Source organism: Schistocerca nitens, chromosome 2 (genome assembly GCF_023898315.1).
Source record: "Schistocerca nitens isolate TAMUIC-IGC-003100 chromosome 2, iqSchNite1.1, whole genome shotgun sequence".
NCBI classification, from domain to species: Eukaryota; Metazoa; Arthropoda; class Insecta; order Orthoptera; family Acrididae; genus Schistocerca; species Schistocerca nitens.
The window spans coordinates 614,122,555-614,140,525 of record NC_064615.1 but is presented as its reverse complement, the minus strand read 5'-3'; positions in this window follow the sequence as shown (position 1 = coordinate 614,140,525).

The window sequence follows — 17,971 nt, the reverse complement described above, 5'->3', positions numbered from 1 at the left end:
TTTTTTTAATGGTGCTTCATCTTTATGTAAGTACAGATATATTTTCGTCAAATGCCGCCTTACCACTTGCAATTGTCCCACTTGTATCTGTGTAGTCACCAGCAAATAATTTTTTGTATTTATACAGTGATCTCCAACAATATAAACATGTAAATAAATGTATAAACACCTGAGGATGGGCGCATGCCCGAAACCGGACGTGTGACAAATAAATAACCTTTTATTGTGACTGGTAGCGGATATTTTTTTCTACACCCGATAAAGGAACATTCACGGAGTTCTACAGCATACATTATGGATAAATTAAAGGAAATGATTACAATTTCAGAGAAATTGGATGTTTTATTCAAAAGAAAGAGCTTCGCAAACTGAGCAGATCAATAATGCGTTGCTGCAACTCTGACCTAAATCATATTGACTCGAGTAGAATTGTCTTTAGTGATGAGTCCCGCTTGGAACTGAGCCCCGATGACCAACGAAAACGTGTCTGGAGACGCCAAGGACAGCGGTGGGATATCAATTCGTGTCCCCCCATAAGGGCCGACATCCAGGACTGGTGGTCTAGGGTGCCATTTCTTTTCGTAGCAGGACATCTTTGGTTGTCGTCCGCGACTTCCTTACAGCACAGCGGTACGTCAACGATATCCTACGCCTCGTTTTGTTGCCCTTTATGTATACCGTCCTGGGCTTACATATCAGTAAGGTAATGCCTAGGCGCACACGGTTGAAGTTTCTAATGCTTGCCTTCGTGCTGAAGCATGCGCAACCCCTACCTCCTCACAAAACGACGAAAGAAAAAAAAAAAGGTTTATCACTACATTTTCGCTGTACATGCCGTAAAAGGGTCTCACCAGGCATGACATTTTAATTTATTACTTCGTAACTACTAACTATATTCACAACACATTTTGCAGAGAATATCCACACATACCACTGAATGTACTTGTAAAATTATATCATTGTACGAAGTACAGTTCATGACGTATGACATTATAAACATTTGAGATAAGTGAAAAACTAGCTTTTGCTTAAAACGGGGCTTAAATTACCAAAATTATACCTATCCATTGTTTGATAATTAGAGCACCTAGTGACTTACAGCAAACTTTAAACATAATTTCAAACCTTTCTAAACTTTTTGTCGCTTGTATGCTTCACGTCAAATATTTAACACATTCACTCATTCGTGAAGTATTAAGGCATATGAAGCTATTTTATAGATGGGATTTCTATTCTTTAAAACATCGGTGGTTTACTAGCACAGAGGAATCGCTTCACACGCAACTGTACCTTTCAAATACCTGCAAGATCAAGAAAAAATCCCGGTTTCAAACACTTTTTTTAACTTTGCAGTTTCGTTTGAGACGTATAGAAAATTTATGTCACTGAATCTGTTATCAGAAACTGCTAGGCATAAAAACAGAACACTCCCTATTTTAAGTCCTTGTCTTTGTGGTTAGCCGTATAATGAAACCAAGTTGATCATAATATTATTCAGCCCTCGGGGCTCTTCTCATGTCTCGTAAACAGTTTACGAATATCTGGAAATGTCAGGTCAGCATAGACATGAAAAAATTAGCTACGTCTCTGTATATGAAGTCCCTACATAAAGGAGTTATCTAATATTTCGTAAACAACGCTTTCAACAATAATGCTCTAAGGCATGAGTATTTTTATGTTTAGTTAATACAACCATTTATCTGTCGAAAATGGTGTACTAGGATATGTCAGATTTCCTTGCTTTCGAGGTTATTTCATATATTCTTGCCATACAAAACAACAATCCGTTTTGTGATATTTTGGTTCCCTCCAAATCGTGAGAACAGCAATAGACACATAACGTGATCTCGAATCTGCCAGAAGCACAGACATGACGAACAGCGTATATAGGATAAACCTTCCGGTTTTGAGCTTTCAAAGTTTACTCTCCACAGGTATTAAAAAAAGTATTTGAGCTATTTACCTAAGTATAAAATATTTCTTCTTCTGAATTTACAAAAAAAAAAAAAAAAATAATCTTTCATGGAATTAGAGCAACAAGCAATCATTTCTAACAATTGTCAGAACTCTCTATGTTGAGGTGTGTTATCACGATGTACTTCTATGTTTCAAGTATAACTCGTCGGCAGTGCTACCAAATCAGCATCACTTCGCTGGAGTTAGATTTTCAAACTGAATGTCATGTGTGACAATTCCTTGCACATATTTCGATTTTTTTTTTTTGGTAACAGTAAAGCTGCAGAATATTTAATCCCCAGAAGATTAAACAGAATGCAGCGTCTTCAAGGACTACGACAAATAGTGGGTGGCGTGTCAGAAGAAAACTGAGCCCGATAGCCAAAAACTGATTTCATTTCCGAATAATTCAGCACCCATGATTTGGCAAAGAACACCATTCACTTTCTTTGTAACAAAAATTTTGTTGGTGGTTTATATGTGGTTTATATGCTGCCAGCCGCTTTTGAATTTGATACGATTTACTGCACCTTCTACTAGTTTTCGAGCCACTGCTGCCTCATCATCAGTCACAGTCATATATTATTTGACCACGTGCAAATGCACATTACCGTCATGTCATGTCATGATTAACGTAGGTGAATTTGTCGCTTCGCTATGCAAAGTTCAGGTAGAAACATGAACTAAGTAAAAAGAAATACAGTAGTTGTATGTCACTGATGCTCGAGAGACGCCTACGGGCAGGTTCAGCCGACCAATCAGTTTCTTTTTCCGCCCACAATGGCCAATTTCCCCGTAGTCAGAGTTGTCTTAAGTTTACCACTGAGTGGAGATGACTATAATGGATGTGCGTCTAATACGGATTTTACATCCCATCACAGAGAAACCTAGTATTGTACTAAAACGGTAACCGCAGTTACAACTAATCTTTTCAAAGTAATCTGCAGCGCATAGATTAAAAATCGCCTCGATGATCGTGCCTAAAGTTAATACGCAGGGCAATTGGTGGAGGATACTTTTCATGCAGTTAAATAGCAGGGTTCCTTTTCGTTCCATGCAGGGATGGAGAACGGACAGAGTGCTTCTTTATATTCTCATACATTACATCCATGCGTATGAGCTTCCGTTAGTCCGATTATTATTCTTATTATTAATGTTTATTATTATTATTTTCGGAGTGATGAAAACTGAGATGACAAAAGTCATGGTATACCTCCTAATACCGTGTCGGACCTCCTTTTAACCGTCTTAGGGCAGCAGCTCGACGTGGCGTGGACTCAACAAGTCATTGGAACTTCCCTGCAGAAATACTGAGCCACGCTGCCTCCACAGCCGTCCATAATTCCGACACTGTTGCCAGTGCACGGTTTTGTGCACGAACTGACCTCTCAGTTATGTCCCATAAACGTTCGATGGAATTCATATCGGGCGTTCCGGGTGGCCAAATCATTCACTCGAGTTGTCCAGAATGTTACTAAAACCAATCGTGAACAACTGTGGTCCGGTACCCTGGTGTATTTTCATCCATAGACATTGCATCGATGTTTGGGAACATGAAGCCCATGAATGGCTGCAAATGGTCTCCAAGTAGCCGAATATAACGATTTCCAGTGAATGATCGGTTCAGTTGGACCAGAGGACTCGGTGCATTGCATATAAACACAGCCCACACCCTCTTGGAGCTACCATCAGCTTCTACGGTGCCTTGTTGACAACTTGGGTGTATGGCTAAGAAGGGTCTGCGCCACACTCCAACCCTACCCTCAGCTCTTACCAAATGAAACTGGGCCACGGTCTTCCAGTCGTCCAGGGTCCAACCGATAAGGTCACGAGCCTAGGAGAGGCGCTGCAGGCGATGTCGTGCTGTTAGCAAGGACACTCGCGTCGGTCGTTCTGCTGTCATAGCTCATTAACGCCAAATACCACCGCAGTGCCCAATGGGTACGTTCATCGTACGTCCCACATTGATTTCTGTTGTTATTTCACTCAGTGTTGCTTCTCTGTTAACAACGATAACTCTACGCAAACCCGCTGCTTTCGGTCGTTAAGTGAGGCCCTTGGCTACTGCGTTGTCCATGGTGAGAGGTAATGCCTGCAATTTGATATTCTCGGCACATTCTTGACACTGTGGACTATTTCCGAAATGAAATGTCCCATGGATCTAGCTCCAACTACCATTCCCCGTTCAAAGTCTGTTAATTGCCGTTATGTGGCCGTAATCACGCCGTAAACCAGTTGATCATGCGGAATTATAGTACGTACCATTATAATTCAAAGACTTCGGAGCTGTTTGAGATTAAGCAGCCGATTTGAAATTCTGCAAATACCTTACATTTTGCATTAGTATTCACGAACAGTCTTTCTAAAGTGTTGGGTTACAATACTGTTTCATTACTCTCTCAAGAATAAACACTTCCTCTTGCACAAACCTATTCACGCAAAAATATAACATTGTCCGTAACTCCTGAGGATGAAAAAAGCAGATTGATGGTGTCCCATGATAGCTGGTTCCAGTAAAGAATTTGGAGCAATTTTGGTGGGTACTCACAACAGATATTACGTTTTTGTTAAAATTGAGCCAACAAGTTCGATAAATTTCTGCACAGAGTTACTGGTTCCTCAGTTAACAAACAGAAATAAGTTTCTGCCACTCTTTAATTTGCAGTAAACAACTCATAGAAGAGTTATAAACATTAGGGAAAGCCTAATAACTTTGATACTAAAACACATTTATTGTTGTTGGTGGTGGTGGTGATGGTAATTGGGTGCTTTTAATGGACCCCCTGGGCCAGGAGCTGTAGTACTTGAGCAGTTCACAGAGAACTTGCAGAATATCGTTGGTGACTTCAGCTTATCAAGAGTAGATTGGGACAGTTATATTACCAACACTGGTGCCAGAGACAGGAATTCATGTGACATTTTTCTGAAAGTCTTGTTCGTAAATTACGTCGGGCAGATAGAGTACCAACTCTTGAAGGTAATGTCTAAGACCTCCTAAATACAAACAGACCTGAACTTATTGAACCAGTGAATGTAGAGGAATGTATAGGTGATCGTAAGGCTATGGTAGCAAATATGACTACGAGTTTTACATGGAATGTTAAGAAAAGTAGGAAGATACTTTTGTTTGGCAAGAGTGACAGGATACTATTTGCAGAGTATCTGAGCAGTCAGCATCAAATATTCAATGGTAAGGACGAAGATGTGGAGCACAAATGGAAAAATTCAAAAGCATTGTTCAATATGCCTTTGATAACTATGTTCCAAACAAGGTCTTAGGGGATGAAAAAGAGCCATCGTGGTTTAATAGCCATATTAGAAAACGGCTACGTAAACAAAGAGAGCCTCATCACAGATTCAAGAGAAGTAATTACCTACCTGACAAACAAAAGCTGAACGAAGCGAAAAGCGTAAGGAGAGCAACTAGAGAAACGTTCAATGACTTTCAAAGTAAAATTTTGTTATTTGATCTTAGTAAAAACACAGTTCGAAATGCTCAATACATTCACCATACTGGCACCGAAACGGAAGATAGCAGAGAGAAGGTCAAGATACTGAACTCGATCTTCCGAAATTGTTTCACCGCGGAAGATCGTAGCACCGTCACTGTTTTTAACAATAGTACGAACGTCGAAATGGCGATATTGAGATAACCGATCGCGTAATAGAAACGCAACAACAATCGCGAAGTAGTGGAATGCATGGGGACCTGATGAAATACCTATAAGATACTACAAAGATTATGCGAAAGAACTTGCTCCCCTTCTCGCAGCAATTAATCGTAAATCGCTGGAGCAAAGAAGGGTGTCTAGCGACTGGGAAAAAGCGCAGGTCGTCTCCGTTTTAAAGGGCCGTAGGATAGATGCACACAATTATAGAGCTATGTCGTTGACGTCAGTCTCTTGTAGAATTATGGAACATGTTTTATGCTCAAGAGTTACGACTTTCTGGAGTACGAAAATTTCCTTTATAAAAATCAACATGGATTCCGCAAACAGATATCTTGCGAAATTTAGCTTGCTCTGTTACTCCATCAGACCCATAGCGCTTTGGACAACGATGCTCAGGTTGATGCCGTGTTCTGACTTCAGTAAGGCATTTGACACCATCTCGCACCGCCGGTTACTGAAACAAATACGACCTTACCGAGTATCTGACCAGACTTGCTCCGGGTTCCCGGGTTCGATTCCCGGCGGGGTTAGGGATTTTCTCTGCCTCGTGATGACTGGGTGTTGTGTGATGTCCTTAGGTTAGTTAGGTTTAAGTAGTTCTAAGTTCTAGGGGACTGATCACCATAGATGTTAAGTCCCATAGTGCTCAGAGCCAACCAGATTTGCTACTGGATTCAACACTGCCTTCCAGACAGAACTCAACACGTGGCCCTTATCAGAACAAATTGGACGGATGTCAAGGTAATTTCCTGAGTACCTCAAAGGTGTGTGTTAGGGCCGTTGCTTTTTGAAATGTATATAAATGATCTAGTAGAAAGTGTCGGAAGCTCTTTAAGACTGTTGGCAGATGATTCCGTTGTCTATAAGGAAAGAGCAACACCAGAAGATAGTATCGGTTTGCAGAATGACCTCCAAAGGATTGGTGAATGATGCAGGCTCTGGCAGATGACCCTAAATGTGAGTAAATGTAACATCCTGCGCATGCATAAGAAAAGAAATACACTACTGTACAGCTATTGACCAGAAACTATTGGAAGCCGTATCTACCTTAAAATATCTAAAAGTAACTATCCAGAGTGACATGAAGTATAATGACCACAAAAAAGAAATACGCTGATGGAAAAAAATCGAAACACCAAAAAATAATTAATGTAGAGTAATGAAATTCCGCGAATACATTTGTCCAGGTAACATGTTTAAGAGATTAACGTTGCAGGATCGCAGGTTAATGTAAGCGCGAGATAAGCCATTGCAAATGTGAAATGCTGGTACTGATGGAAAAAAATCGCAACACCAAAAAATAATTAATATAGAGCAATGAAATTTCGGGGATGCGTTTGCCTAGGTAACATATTTAAGTGATTAACATTGCAGGATCACAAGTTAATGTAAGCACGAGATAAGCCACTGCAAGTGTGAAATGCTGGTACTTTAATAACCGGTGTAACCGCCATACTGTTGAATGCAAGCAGGCAGACATGTGTATATTATGTTGGACAGAAGCCAGATGTCAGTATGTGGGCTGCTGTCCCATGCCTCTTGCACTTGGTCGAGCAATACAAGGACGGTTAATGCCGATTGTGGATGACGCTGGACTTGTAGTCCGATAATGTGCAATATGCGCTCAATTGGAGACAAATCTGGTGATCTAGCAGGCCAAGGCAATCTGTCGAACTTTGTAGCGCGTGTTGGGTTACAACAGCGGTATGTGGACGAGCGTATGCCCATTGTAAAACACCTCCTGGAATGCTGTTCATGGATTATAGTACAACAGGCCGAATCACCAGATTAACGTCCAAATTTGCATTCAGGGTGCGTCGGATAACCACAAGAGTGCTCCCACTGAAATACGAATTCGCACTCCAAACCATAATTGCAAGTGTAGGTCCAGCGTGTCTAGCACGCAGAGAGAGTGGTTGCTTACACTCAACTGGCCTCCTTTTAATCAAAGCACAACCATCACTGGTACCGAGGCAAAACCAGATTCATCAGAAAACACAACAGACATCCACCCTGGCCTCCCATGAGCTCGCTCTTGACACCATTGAACAAGCAAATTGTGCTGGTTTGGAGTCAGTGGTGGAATGCACGCAATAGGGCGTCTGGCTTTGAGCTGTCCTTGAAGCAACCGATTTGTAACGGTTCCTTGTGTCACTGTGGTGCCAGCTGCAGCGCAAATACACTACTGGCCATTAAAGTTGCTACACCACGAAGATGACGTGCTACAGACGCGAAATTTAACCGACAGGAAGAAGATGCTGTGATATGCAAATGATTAGCTATTCAGAGCATTCACATAAGGTTGGCGCCGGTGGCGACACCTACAACGTGCTGACATGAGGAAAGTTTCCAACCGAGTTCTCATACACAAACAGCAGTTAACAGGCGTTGCCTGGTGAAACGTTGTTGTGATGCCTCGTGTAAGGAGGAGAAATGCGTACCATCACGTTTCCGACTTTGATAAAGATCGGATTGTAGCCTATCGCGATTGCGGTTTATCGTATCGCGACATTGCTGCTCGCATTGGTCGAGATCCAATGACTGTTGGCAAAATATGGAATCGGTGGGTCCAGAAGGGTAATACGGAACGCCGTGCTGGATCCCAACGACCTCGTATCAGTAGCCGTCGAGATGACAGGCATCTTATCCTCATGGCTGTAACGGATCGTGCAGCCACGTCTCGATCCCTGAGTCAACACATGGGGACGTTTGCAAGACAACAACCATCTGCACGAACAGTTCGACGTCGTTTGCAGCAGCATGGACTATCAGCTCGGAGACCATGGCTGCGGTTACCCTCGACGCTGCATCACAGACAGGAGCGCCTGCGATGGTGTACTCAACGACGAACCTGGGTGCACGAATGGCAAAACGTCATTTTTCGGATGAATCCAGGTTCTGTTTACAGCATCATGATGGTCGCATCCATGTTTGGTGACATCGTGGTGAACGCACATTGGAAGCGTGTATTCGTCATGGCCGTACTGGCGTATCACCCGGTGTGATGGTATGGGGTGCCATTGGTTGCAAGTCTCGGTCACCTCTAGTTCGCATTGACGGCACTTTGAACAGTGGACGTTACATTTCAGATGTGTTACGACGCGTGGCTCTGCGCTTCATTCGATCCCTGCGAAACCCTACATTTCAGCAGGATAATGCACGACCGCATGTTGCAGGTCCTGTACGGGTCTTTCTGGATACAGAAAATGTTCGACTGCTGCCCTGGCCAGCATATTCTCCAGATCTCTCACCAACTGAAAACGTATGGTCAATGGTGGCCGAGCCACAGGCTCGTCACAATACGCCAGTCACTACTCTTGATGAACTGTGGTATCGTGTTGAATCTGTATGGGCAGCCCTACCTGTACACGCCATCCAAGCTCTGTTTGACTCAATGCCCAGGCGTATCAAGGCCGTTATTACGGCCAGAGGTGGTTGTTCTGGGTACTGATTTCTCGGGATCAATGTACCCAAATTGCGTGAAAATGTAATCACATGTCAGCTCTAGTATAATATATTTCTCCAATGAATACCCGTTTATAATCTGCATTTGTTCTTGGTGTAGCAGTTTTAATGTCCAGTAGTGTAGTTGTTGCAGATGCATCACTATGCGCCAGAGCCATACAGCGACTCTCGGTAGGGCCACGTATCCGCCCGGAGCCCGGTCTTCCTGCGACCGCACATTCCCGTGATCACCGCTGCCAGCAATCACGTGTAGCGGCTACATTTCTGCAAGTCCTTCTGCAATATCGCAGAAAGAACTCCAGTTTCTCGTAGCCCTGTTACACTACCTCGTTCAAAGGCAGTCAGGTGTTCATAATGGCGTATTTTTCGCCTTAAAGTCATTCTTGACTAACACCAACTCACTATGTCCAGTCTCAAAGGGAACTAACCCTCACGATCGTTACAGCGTGTAATTATAGCAAACCTCATATGCATCTTAGTAGTGGAGCTGCTACGACCAGTCTTACGCGACTGGTGCGAAATTTTAATATACATCATCTTTCAGATATGGGGTTCTTACCAGACCCAACGGAGAACGTCGCTTTCGTCACGGTATCGTTTTGTTGGCCCAAGAGCGTTACAGAAATGCTTAGCAAACAACAGTGGCAGACGTTATGAGAAAGTCGCTGTGAATTACGTAGAGTTTTACTATTAGAATTTAGAGAGAACACTTTCCGGGAAGAGTCGAACAACATATTATTTCCTCCCACATACATATCGCGAAAAGACGACGAGCAGGAAGTTCAAGAAATTACAGCTAATTACAGAGGCTTATTGACTATCATTCTTTCCACGTGCCATTCTCGAATGAAACAGGGAAGGGGAATCAGTTAATTGGTATCAGAAGTACCCTCCGCCACACTCCGTTATGTGGCTTTCGGTGTGTCATATAGATGTAGATGTTATTGTGGTCTTCAGTCTGAACTTTGAAGACCGGTTTGATGCAGCTCTCCATGTTAGTTCATCCTGTACAAACGTCTTCGTTTCTGCATAACTACAGTAGCCTATATCCAGTTAAACTGAAGTCAAATGAAGTCATGGTCTTCCTCTAAAATCCCCCCCTCCTCCCCCCCCCCCCCCACACACACTTCCCTCCATCACCAAAATGACAAGTCCTTCATGCTTCAGAATGTGTCCTATCGACCTATCCCTGCTTTTAGTTAAGTTTTGTCATAAATTTCATTTCTCTTCATTTAGATTCAGTATCTCTTAATTATTTATTCGATGTACCTATATAATTTTCTTCTGTAACACCACATTTGAAAATATTCTATTCTCTTCTTGTCTGAACTGTTTATGATCCACGTTCCCTTCCGGACAAAGCTATAAGCCAGGTAAATGCCTTCAGAAATGGCTTCCTAGCACTTAAATTTGTATTCGATGTCAACAAAGTTCTTTTTGTCAGAAATGCTTCTCTTGCCTTTCCAGTTTTCAATTTATATCCTCTCTAAATCGGCCATCGCCATCTATTTTGCTGCCTAATTAACAAATCTTATCTACTGATTTAAATACCTATTTTATAATCTGATTACCTCAGCATCACCCGAATTAATTCAACTACATTCCTGTAACCTTTTACTTTTTATTTTTGTTGATGTTCATTTTATATCCACTTTTAAAGACACTATACATTCCGTGCAAGTGTTCTTTTAAGTCCTTAGTCGTCTCTATCAGAGAATGTCGTAGGAAAGCCGCAAAGTTTCTATTCTCGTCCTTGGACGTTAATTTGTTTTTCTAATTTCCGCTCGGTTTCCCTCACTACTTCTTCAATATGCAGATTGAGTAACATCAGGAATAGGCTACAACCTTGTCTCACTTCAGTCTTAGCTGCTCCTCCCCTGTCAGGTCCTTCGGCTCTTTTATAACTGCAGTCAATTTTTTGTGAAGTTATAGATAATCATTTTCTCCCGATGTTTTATCCCTGCTACCTTCAGAATTTCAATGAGTACGTGTCAAAAGCTTTCTTTAACTACACAGATACTATAAAGTTGAATTTTCCTCCGTTCAGCCAGTCTTCTATGATAAGTCATAAGTCCAGTATTGCATCGCGTGCTCCTATATTTCTTCGGTAACAAACGTTATCTTCCTCGAAGTCGGCATCTAAAATTTTGCCATTCATCTGTAAATCATTCATAACAGTATTAAACTTATGGACTCATCAAACTTATGCTTCTGTAATATCCAAATTTGTATACATTTGCCTTCTTTGGAATTGAGATTATTATATTCTTCTTAAAGTCCGAGGGTACTTCACCCGTGTCATAAATCTTACAAAACAGGTGGGGTATATTCTCCCAAGAGCTCAGTAACTGTAGGGGAATGCCGTCTACTCCACAAACTTAATTCCAGTTTCAGAACTCTGTAAATTTCTTCTGTTAGTATCACATCTCTCAAAACATCAGCTACACCCTCTTTCCCTTCTACAGTACCGTCTTCAAGTTTGTTTATCTCATGTAGCTCTTTTGTTTATTCCCTTCACCTTACAGCCTTCCCTTCTTTGCTTAGTGCTAGTTGCCCATTTGAGCCCTTAAAAATCATACGGTTGCTGCTCTTTTCTCGAAAGGGCTCTTTAATTTTGTTATAGGCAGTATCTATCTTTCTCCTTGTCATACAAGCGTCTACATCCTTGCATTTCTCCTTTGGCCATTCCTGTTTTGTCATTTTGTACTATCTGGTAATCTAACTTTTTCAGACGTCTGTATTCCTTCGTTCAGACGTCTGTATTCCCTTTCGCCTGCTTCAGTTGCAGCATTCTTTATTTTCTCCTTTTGACAGTTAAATTCAGTATCTACTTTGTTATTCAAGGATTCGTACTGTACATTGTTTTTTTTTTACTTATTTGTTCCCATTTTTTACTTATTTGTTCCCATACTGCTGTATCTATGTCATCTCTCACAAAGCCGCATGTTCGTTTTCGACTGTATTTCTCTTCCCTTTTTCAGTCAATCATTATCTAATTGTCACTTTGAAACGCTCACCGAACACTGATTCTGTCAATTTATCCATTAACCATCTCCTTAGTTTCCTACCTTTCTGCAATTCTTTCATTTTTAATCTGCCGTTCATAAGCAATAAATTATGGTCAGAGTCCGCGTCTGCTACTGTAAGTGTTTTACAGTTTAAAAGTCTGGTTTCAAAGTCTCTATCTAATCACTGCGTAATCTATTTGAAACCTTGCCGTGGCTCTAGGACTCTTCCACGTATACAACTTGCTTTCGTTATCCTTAGTGTTAGCGAAATATTAACTTACGTTTTGTGCAACATTCTACCTGGCGGCTTTCGCTTTGAGTTCTTCCACCAGTAAGTGTTTCACTATTTCACTTTCGCATTCTGTTTGTACTGTTGGATGCTAGTTTCAAAAGACTATTTAATTTTCATCTCTGTTAATGATGTTGGAATCTCATCTTCTGGGAAACTAGTTGGCACGTAAACTTATACTACTTTGGTGGATGTTTGCTTTTTCTCCAGAACAAGGTTATTTATATTCGTTTTATAAACTGAAACGCTTTTTTATTGCAGCAAGGAAAGAACGTTTCAGTTTATAAAATCAATATTTATAGACTTCCTGCTAATAATAGCCACATCAATAAACATGTTACAATTATTTATACTTAAAGTGTGCGATTTATACGATGTCAATATGAGTTCTCTCCATCGACTTTGATGCCAATAAAAATTTGGTACACGCTGTGTAACATCGTAAATCAGGTTTCTGCTTAATTTGCGTACAGTTTTGTCGATACAGCTTTTTAAATCAGTCGTATTGAGTGTATCTCGTTCAACTGGATAAACTAGATTAATGTGTCGCCATAATTCACATTCATAGAATGAAGGCTTTTCATGACTGGATGACATAGCTGCTGGAAAACTTTTCGGGATGTGAGGTCGTGGTCCAAGAAATTCTTCTGTTCCTGATTTTTCGTCCAGGACTGCGTTGGAAGTCTTCAAAAGCGCTCCTCCACTGACTCGTGCCGGCTGACGAAGAGTTCCTTGGACGACGACCTCACATCCCGAAAGATTTACCAGCAGATATAACTCACATTGTTTTTCACAGTTTATTAGCAAGGAAAATTCTTTAACAGTTGATGAAAGTTTATAAGTCTGATCGTTCATATTCATATGTAAAGACAAAATAAATAAAATAATATAAAAAAATGAAATCAAATAAAATAAAATAATATGTACCATTGTGTACAAAGTCGACAATGCTTTCCTTGAAGTGATCCAGTAGAAAGACGCCCAGGAATTGCAGCCACAGAAGAAACCAAGTGAACAACATGGTAGTGGACTACCTGCAACTGGAATCTGTTGCTGAACCATAGGCGTATCGGAAGAAAGAGTGCGAAAAATTTTACACGCATGACCAGTTATGAGAAAGTTAAATACTGATATTGCTGATAAAATGAAGAAACAAATTTCGCAGCGATATTTGAACAGTTTAGAAAGAATTCAATTGATTATTTGCTGCGATCCGTTGTGCCAATTAGGGCACAAAAAAGTAAGCAGTAGATGTATCCGGTGGCCCAGTACGAAAAAAGGCAAAACTGAATTCATCAGATGAAGGTTTGCCAGGTGTTGTCTGGGATGCGAAAGGAGCTCTTCTTACTGGTTGCATAGTGAAGAGTAAAACAATAAATGGTGACTACGAGAATCCTGTGGACCAAGTGGATCAAAAAAATCTGAGGACCTGATGTGGAAATGGAAGAAAAATTCAGTTCTCATCAATACATCACACACATCTACACAGGTGATTTGTCAGTGAGAAAACTGTAAATTATAGCAATTGTTGGAAAACTCACTCTGGACCTTCCCAACCTCCACCAAATCCCTTGTTTAAAGAATTTTGTAACGGATAACCTTGTGATCCAATGAAGAAATTATGGCAGTCGTAAATGTGAATTTTTCATATCTTACAAAATAAGTCTTCAGGAATAGAATCCAATCACTAGAAAACAGTTGAGCACAGCACATTGGCGTAAAAGCGCACCACACTATAAACACTATGCTCCCTTCATAGGTCCAGAAGTTCTCATCTTGCCCTCTCAGTGGTCTACATTTTATAGGAGCTCCAGGTAGATGTAGCGAAAAGATGTGCAACTTTAAAGGAGTATTAAGCTAATAATTTCCTATGGAATGGTTTTACCGTTTTCCATTACATCAAGCCGTCGTTGAAATGTTATACAAAATATAATAAACTGCACTGAAACTGATAGTGAAAAGAAGTTTTGAAACAGACTCTGCAAAAAGAGTTTAACTTTAGGTTTCTTGAACAAAATTCATCAAATTTCTGTATTCTGAGCATTCTTATTAATGGGAAATAGATCTACACATTATCTTTTACCTGTAACTGGATAAAGCAAAAGCAAATGAAATCTAAGATTATAACATTTTTGAGAGTATAATAGATTTAAGTTGGATAAGCTTACATAAAGTGTGGAGGCATCCTTTCAGAAAATCACAGGAGCTTCCGTGTAGCTAACGGCCGACGAACAGCGTTGTTTTTACAAAGGCAAGTCGTCCAGTCAAATAGTAGATATACCTTGCAAAAGGTGGTGTAGAAGAGTTTATTTTTTCAAATCGTTCATATGGTTGGAAAGATTAGAGAACCGAGTTTTGCCAACAAAATTTCGCTTGGGAAAACTTTCTGCAGTCAAAAAACTTCGAAAATTTCGGACTTTTTTCAGTTTTTTCAAAATATTTCAGTTTCATTTGCTCCTATCGCTTTAACGTTTATTTTCTTTTTTAAAGAGCACAAAATTCTCTAGAAATTTGATTCCTGCCATTTTTTTCTACTCCCAATATCTAAGACGCTACAGTGCCTCAAAAAATACCAATTTTTCAAATTTTGAGCATAGTGGCAAGATACCTTATTTTTGAACACTATTTTTCAGTTTCTGTTTGTGTAGTGTAAATACATTATACATCATGTTATAAGTTGGAATTTACCACCTCACTTTCAGGTATTCAATTTCTCTGTATGAACATGGGGGTTGCTGGGCACCCAGCTATTGTGATTCTTACATCACTACCTGAAGTTCACTATGGGCCACCTCAGCCCTGGTATTTGTAAAACTATAAATATAAAAATACATCATTAAGACACACACACACACACACACACACACACACACACACACACACACACACATACACATACACACACACACACACACACACACACACACACACACACACATACACACGCACACAAAATAAATTGTCTCAGGAAACTGAATTATTATTAGCTGCAATAGGCAACCTAATTAGGTAGGTAATTATTCTTGTGTATAAAAGCCACACGGTTGACATTAAAAATAAGTAGCTTTATTACAATTAAAATGCATTGTCAGTTACTAAAAAATGTTGACAGTTCTGGGTAATACTTGTAATATTGCACTTAAGCGCACTTGAGACAGATGTGAGCATCACTTCCAACGTTTTGATGGGTCAGGTTCCTCAGTGACACCACAAATACCTTGAGTTACGTATTCAGGGTCTGTACATAGAGTTGATCCCAGATTGACCTCTTCTTTAAACAGCGAGTCAGCCTCAGCAAGTTCCTTGGTTTCGTCAGCGGTTTCCTCAACATCCTCCATAACATCTTCTTCACTGTCTTCATATAAAAATTTTGGCACGTTTTCACAGTTGACCCCAATACGTTTCTTGCAAATTGAAGAACATTTCAGACCCGCTTTTCTGCAGGAGCATGCTCCGCCACAGTTCAGCTTGCATGAGCATGAAACAATGTGAAGAAGTGCTTCAGGTGCTGGATCTTGGCTCATTATAACGGGTATTGGACCGTGGTCACTGTGATTCCAGTCCCATTTCTCAGGAGGTTCCCAGTTTCCCATCCAACTTTGGACTTGTTGGTAAGTCCGCAACGAATGATGTTGTGCAGCATCTTGTGTAGGTGGCAACGGTGCAAGATTCAGTTTGCTTTTTGCGGCAGACTTGGCGAATAGCTGGCACCGCAAATGGTCTAGCGTGTGGGAACTGCTGACACCTCCACTATACAATGCGATAGTAACCTGCTGTCCTGCAGTTATTATTTCTTCACGGGTAGCATGTGGTTTATTGAACGTGCAAAGCGCTGAGGTTAGGTGTTCATTTTTCGCAACAATATTGCAGCACTTAATTTTTCCTTGACCAAAAAAAGCAGATGTTGTATCACATCCGCTAAAGGCGTGAGTGAACAGAATGTATTCACTGTCAAACTTGTAAGATGCAGTGGAAAACCACTTGTCTTCTGCATTTCCTCTTCCTGGCTTTAAGAAAAATAAGTTTTCAATGCCTTGCCCCAAACCGGTCATGAGCGCAAGCAGGTCAACATCTTCTCCTACAATGACAACACTTCCAAAATCTTTGGTTCTTGAAATGGCAGATGTTACAATTATAAAGTCAGCGTCTTCTTGTGGCTGGTGCACTTCAATGCTACACTCCAGAAATTCCATTTGAAGAAGTGTGATTAAACGCATCTTGTTTCGTTCGTTGTACAAGAACTTGTCCTGAGGGACTTGGTTTACCATCTCTGATTCAACCACAACGTCAACCGAAGAATTTTGTTTGGACCTACGAATCCTCTCAGCACTCTTTGTGCTACATTTGTCTCCCTCACATGGATACTCATCAAATACAATAGCAAATTGAGATCCAAAATGACGTTGCAGGTAAGAAACATAGCTTTGGACAATTGACTTGAAGCAAATATTTCGAGTCCAAGTCACTTTGTGGATAAGGTACCCTCCATCAATGACAAAAAATTTACTCGGTCCACCTGACTTCACGTCTTCCACTGGAACGAAGGCATTGTAGAATGAAGATTTTGTTCCTTTTCGCATGCCTTTTTCTGAGAATAGGGTCATTGGGTTAGGAGTAAGTTCATATTTCAGAAAGGCTTTTAACTCTTCTTCACTTTGTTTCATTAAACAAATCCTTTGGAAACGAGTTAAAGGATCAACAGGAGTAATTTTAGTGTTCCCAGCTTTTACAGAATTGAACGCAGAAAGGAGAGTCACAACTTTATCTTTTCTACGGAACTTAACATCGTGGAAATTGTCACCAACTATTCTTTGCTCGAAATTTGAAAAATTGGTATTTTGTGACGCGCTGTAGCGCCTTAGATACTGGGAGTAGAAAAAAATGTTAAGAATCAAATTTGTAGAGAATTTTGTGCTCTTTAAAAAGGAAAATAGACGTCAAAGCGATAGGAGCAAATGAAACTGAGATATTTTGAAAAAACTGAAAAAAGTCCGAAATTTTCGAAGTTTTTTGACTGCAGAAAGTTTTCCCAAGACAAATTTCGTTGGCAAAACTTGGTTTTCTAACCTTTCCAACAATATGAACGAGTTAAAAAAATAAAATCTTCTACCCCACCTTTTGCAAGGTACAGGCTTTTTTTCTGACAGTTTCACTGGACTAAAGTAGGAGTAACCTGATTGAAATCGTATTAGAACGAGCATTGATATGTATCATAAAAGTTTATATATGTATATTCCAAATCTCCTCCTAAACCACTGGATTGATTTCAACTAGACTTGGTACACGTATTATTTACTACATGAAAAGAAGCACTGTGTGAATAAGAACCACTTACCTTCCATAGGTGTTGGCTAGGGGTAAAACGGAGTAACATTGAAGCATAACTCAGGAATATCTGGAGCAATTTCTACCAAATTTTGAATATACATGACACATTATTTATATAAAAATACTGTGTGGATAATATACCACTGTCTACCGCCCCTACTTGTGGCGTGGGAGTTAGAAGCTGTGACATGAAAAATATTCGATAACTACTGTATTAGTCCGCCTCCATAGCTCAGTGGAGCCGGCACGGTAGC